This window comes from Cygnus atratus, chromosome 13, assembly GCF_013377495.2.
Source record: "Cygnus atratus isolate AKBS03 ecotype Queensland, Australia chromosome 13, CAtr_DNAZoo_HiC_assembly, whole genome shotgun sequence".
NCBI classification, from domain to species: domain Eukaryota; kingdom Metazoa; phylum Chordata; class Aves; order Anseriformes; family Anatidae; genus Cygnus; species Cygnus atratus.
Window position 1 is genome coordinate 2,770,004 of NC_066374.1, and position 6,000 is coordinate 2,776,003.

Consider the following 6,000-nt stretch of genomic DNA (forward strand, 5'->3'; position numbering starts at 1 on the left):
TCAGTCACGTAAGTGTAAAAATATTCCGTGGTCCAACTGCAGAGATCATTTCCCTAGCCATTACTTTTGACCATTTGTCTCTTTACTAGCTCTCCCTTTTCTGTCACTCAAGCATGATGTACTTGATTAGCTTTCAAGACTGTTCTTTGTCTACTTCACCTATGATTCATTATTGAGATGACAACTCTAACCAATTCTTGACACCAACTTCCACCACCCACTTGTTAAATTTTTGGATAAGTAGCTCAGTGTTTTCTTTCATTCTGCCTCTTAGATGTGGGAAAAGATATTTTCTGGAGTCTCCAGTAGCTCGGTTTGGAAACTGGCATGCCAAATCTTGTACTTGCTATATTGATAGCTAATGTCTCATCATTTCTTTGTACTTCTCTGTTCTCTTTCAGTTCACTGCCTGCTTATCATGTTTAAACAGCAATCATTTTTGTTGTGTATTCTTACAGCACCTAATACAACGTGTTCTTGTCCGTGATTCTAGCTCCTAAGTGTTATGGCAATACAGTGAATGAGCTGTAGCTCCAAAAATGTAATTATTCACAAAGCAAGTATTATAGACACTAACAAAAGGAGATAAATTTCTTTTTGTTGTTGTTGTTGTTGTTTGTTTGTTTTTTTAAATCAAACAGGTTAGCATGAAAACATACATCTCAACATCCGAATAACATTGATTCTGTCATGTGGTGGTATCGCATAATAAATGTACATTTATATTCCTTTATATTATTGATAGCCTCTGGTAGGATTAGACCAGACTAAATTAGAATATTTTTTTATTCTTAGTACCTCAGTTGAGTGGATTTGAGATTGCTTGGGTGTTTCCATATATTGTTTGGATTTCTTTCTGTACTTCTACATGAAAATTCAAATTGGTATTAAAGTTTTAAATAAATTAAACCCTCAAAACTATAGAGCAAGATGAACTGTGTTCATTTCATGCTTATTCCAGCTGGTTGCTGAAGGATATGTGTGGGTGGAAGAAAGGAAACGACTTAAAAGAAGGGGCTTTGGTTTTCTATTTTGTTTATGGTGGTTCTTTGTTGGTTTTTTTAGTCATCGACCTCTGGGCTTGCTTGACAGTAACTATGAATAAGCTGCCTTTGGATGTAAAAAGAAATACATCAGTGTTTTCTGGTCTTTTTAAAAGTCTTTTGCTCCCGCATTGCACTTGCAAGGTTTTTGCTGGGGATTTGAGAAAGTGATATATGCGTAGCTCAGTCATGTAGAATTCAGGGCCAGGAGGGAGTCACGTGTGATCAGACCAACAGGTTGCTGCGAAAAACAGAGCTGATAGAAACAGATTTTTCTTATGGGATTTCTCTGGGTTAAAAGGAGTACTTAGCCCTCCTCAAAATTTAAGTTATTCAAATTTTTCTATGTGACTATTAAGAAATACTTCCCCAAACCGCAAACTAATCTTTAATTTGCATATGCTTTCCCAACTTCCATTATTAGGAAGAATAACAGATTTGTTTACTTACTTTTCAAATAAATGTTTAGAGTCCTTGATGCAGTTATTAGATCAAATTACTGATTTTCTGTAGCAATTACTTTTTATTTTTGCAGCTCAGAAAATAAGAGAATACCTGTTAGTAGATGATATGCTTGCATTACTGAAGTAGTTTTCTAGAAATGGGATATGATCTAACTTTCTACCTTTTATGCCACAAATTGTCATAACTTCCACACAATTTTTGTAGGCTTCCATCTCATTGTACCTCTGGCTCCTGGTCTAGCACATAGTTGTAGTTTACTCTGTAAAGCCAGTGCCCTACTGTTATACGAAGTCAGTTTTATATTCTTCAGTTTTACTTAAAGACAGCAGCCTAGCCTTAGTATCAAACGCTTCCTTAACTGTGGTTGCATTGTCTTGCAGCAATTGTAAAGGGAAATCAAGATCCCCTCTTCGTGTCTCTTGATCTTTCACCAGACTAGAAGAACCTGTAGTTCCTAAAGCTGGAGGTATGTTTGCTTTGTGTTTCATTTATTTGCTGTTTCTACCCTTCCAAGTGCCTGCCTGAAGCAGGCACTGTAAAAGACCAAAAGTTTGGAACCATTTCATTGTAGTTTCCACAATTTGCTAAAACGTCTGCAATGTGAAGTAATTAAGAGGTTGGTAGTTTTACTGTTGAGCCAAATGGAGGGCCATATGTCATCTGCTGCAGAAATACTGAGAGACAAATAATGGGTTCCTGTAGGTGTCACCTACAGTTCCCCAAAGAGCAATGTTATTAATTCAGTTATGATGCAGAAAGGTAAATGGTTTTTCACACAATGTTGCAAGATTTATTGCTCATTACTTCTAGTTATCACCAGCCTATGTTATGCCCATCTTCAGTTGCACCTGCTCTTGTTCTGCTCAGGTAAGAGCCTGATAAACAACAAAAAAAAATTATTTTTTTTTGAGTAGTAAAACACAAACCTGTCTCAGTCTTGCATGTGACATATAAAAAGGAAAGGAAGTCTCATTGACCTCTCTAGTAATTTAGAGTAAAAATAGTGCAGATGTATTTATCAGTTCTTTGCAACAAAGGATGTTGAGTGAATGCTAAGCTTTCAGTTTTGTGTTACGCTATTTCACTAATTGTGGATTTGTATACATTCCCAACATTTTTTTTAACTAAGGTCACAAAATAAATTATTATAGCTTTTGTTGCTAGTAAGTATTTCTGTCTCAGACTTTTCCTGTAGAAGTCTTATTTTCTCATTACATCTCCTGTGTAGCCTACTCCACTAACTTCTTAGCAGTTCTGTTCTCAGTATGGGCATACTGTGATCAGGCAACATAAGCTCAGAAAAGCAAAAGGAGTAATGGTTTTAAATTAATCAATCATAGCTAGGTTATTCTGCAAACAGGAAAACTTTCCCATTCATTGTATGTCTGTCAGTGGAATGAGAAAATGAAATGATTATGACATTACTTAAGATCTAGAGGACAAAAACACTTTCTGTTTAAGGAATTCAAAGCTTTCTTAGGTTTCTTGTAAGTGTCCCCACATCCTTGGGTAAATCTCTCCATCCACCTTGGTCTTTAATTCTTCAGTCATTAAATGGAAATGGTAATTCCTCCCTTTTTCTTAGAAGAGCGATTTTGGAGATAAAATCTGTTAATGACTGTGAACCTCAGGTGTTGTGGTATCAAGGGCTATATGAAAATAATTGTAAAGCCAACCTGAGGGCTTCCTTTATCTTTACAAATGCATGGAATCCACTGTGTCGCGTCCCCTAAATGTGCATTTTCCAATCATAAGCTTCATGACCTCCTATTTCTCTCATCCAGCTCTTCCTTGCTGCGTGTAAATAAGATACCTGAACCTCACAGCATTTGTTATGATGCTTGTTTATGAAAATGTATAAATTTGAATTTAAGATTTTTAGGCACAAAGATTAAAGGCAGACATATTAAAGAGTTGCCCAATCTAATTTAGAGGGAGCTGTGGGTGCTCAGCACCTCTCTGGTAATGAAGATCCGGTTGTTTACTTGTTCCATTCTACTCCTTTCACCATCTATCTAATCCTATCACATAATTGTCTACAGAAAATGCTCAGACGCTTGGTTTCTTTACTGTTTTGTATAATTGGGGATAGTGTCACCACGCAGTGAAAAGAACCACAGAATGCTGTTTTTCAAAGGCATATGCTCAAAGTTGCAAAACGTTTTCTCACTGGATCAGGAATGAATAGTAAGATTATTCTGCCTATTTGTTTTGCTATTTATGGGTAGTTGCTACTTGCTGTTTTGGTTATATAGCGTTGATAGCTTTGAGATTATGTGGAATGTTATGCAACTGCTGTAGTGAAAGACACAGATTTCTTATGTGATATACAATTCTTGGCTGTATGTCCAGGTCAGTAAGATGTGGAAAATACTTAAGCAACCAGAGTTTACTCACTGAACTCACAGACTGTCTGTGGAGAACAGCAGGTTGGAACAGAAATTTAAGACACCCATTTATATAACTAGAAATAGAAAGTGGTGTAATTAGTGCCAGTTTTTAAGCTAATGAGCAGTCAAGACTGTTTTGATAAAGGAAAAGCATTTATTCCCCAGAGTGAGTACAAATGACCCTTTCCTTTTAGTTTCTTTGCTAGTACATTAGATCTGCTGAAAAGATGTTACATATTGATTAGACAGCATGTCTTTAGTTTTGATTTTAAAAAATGATTAGTGGAAGTTTAAAAACATGGCCTCTAGACAGTTTATAAATGAGAAATGTCAGTATTGTGCTGGATGATAAAAACCTTTGTAACTCTTGTAACAACCTTTGTAAAAATGCTTCAAGTTGAAAAAAATGTATGGATCTATTTGCCTCAGTTTCATTTTTTGACATGTGAAGATGTGAAGTTGCAAATAATTTCTTTATTTCTTTCCTGATGTAAGTCACTTTAGCAGTAAAGGTAAAAAAAACAGAAGTTTGCGAACATGTTTGTGTTTGATACATTTACTTTTTCTGATGAGGACTTCAGTCCTGCAGAGTCAATACTTGCATGCCAGTGAGTCAGATCGTTTTTAACCTGTTTTTAACCTTCAGCAATATCTGAGGAAATGAGTGTTTGTGTGCTTGTCTTAACAACAGCCACACTTAATAAAATGGCCATTTCTTATGCAATTTTTGTGTTAAGTTGCTTTCATTTAGCTTCTACACTTCTCTTTTATTTTCTAATTGACAGAAATTGTCCTTTCTTCTTGATACAAGAGAAAAAAACCTAGATCTATTCTGTACATTAAGATGTAGAATTTTGGGTCATCAAAATAATTCCTGAAAATAATTCCTGGGAATTTTGTTAGAACAGTCATGTTTTGTAATGGAGCAACAAGCGACCACCTGAACTTAAGAAAAATATTTATCAGGAGAGAAAAGATCATCTAACCTAAGGGAAAATATTTTAGAGAGGGAATCCTGGCACATGAAATCCTTTTCCATGCAGAAGCTGGTACTCCTACCTGTTTGTGTTCTTCAGCTGGGTCTGAACGTCCTGTTGGAAAAGTGGGGCTGGTATTTTTCCTGCATGGTATCTTTGACCAACAGCTCAGAAATGCCTCCTCTTCTCATCTAGAGGCAGCATAATTGGCTTCTAAAGATACCAGACCTGCTGTCAGAAAGAAATGTTTTAACTTCACTATTGTCAGTATTTTTTAACACGTGTGGCCAATTTCCATTGCAGAATAAGTGTTAGCTTAGAGCGATGTTTAGTCTGCTTCAGACTATAAATAATGCATGCTAACTGCAGTAGGCAGAGCATGGAAAAGTCTGAGTGAAAGTGCCTTTGCTCCTCACTGTGTGAAGCCGTTTTTACACGCTCGCAGGAGAGGATGATGGTGGTTTTGCATGTGTGATTCTCTGGCACACTGTTACCTGACTACAAGTAGCGCACGTACAATGGCAAAGGCATGTTTTATTGTCTCTCTGTTCTCTTGAACAGGGTGTTAGTAAGTCTCTCTACTCCATAAGTGTTGCTTTTCTAAAATGCAATGCCCTCCATGCCTGAAGAAGTAAACTAATCGTGTAGAGCTCTGCAGGAAAACATAGGGTGACGTAAAGAACAGAGTTCGTGTCTGTCAGGGTTGCAAAAGTGTTATGTGCATCAGCATTTTAAGACTAGGAGTTGACTTTGGAAGAGGACAGTCTTGGTACATGTGAGTTGAATTCCTTTCTGATGAATTTAACCAAAAGATCCGTTCCAGGAGTACAACTGTGGTGTATCTACATCGTTGTATTAGAAGTGAACTTTAATTTCTCATTTGTCCCTAATCACCTTGCTTTGATTTGCACTGTGGAACAGTCTCAGAGTACACAAACTGAATTCCTTTCAGATGAAATTAGACCAAAAGCTGTGGTAGAGTAGCATGGCTAATGCATTGCATGCTAACAGCTTAGCTGTTCATTGAGCCAGCCTAGAACTGCTGTCAGGTAAACTGCCAAAATGCACATAGAGTGGACATCAAGTCTTCAGCACTGACTTGGCTCTCCAGATCTACCCTACTTG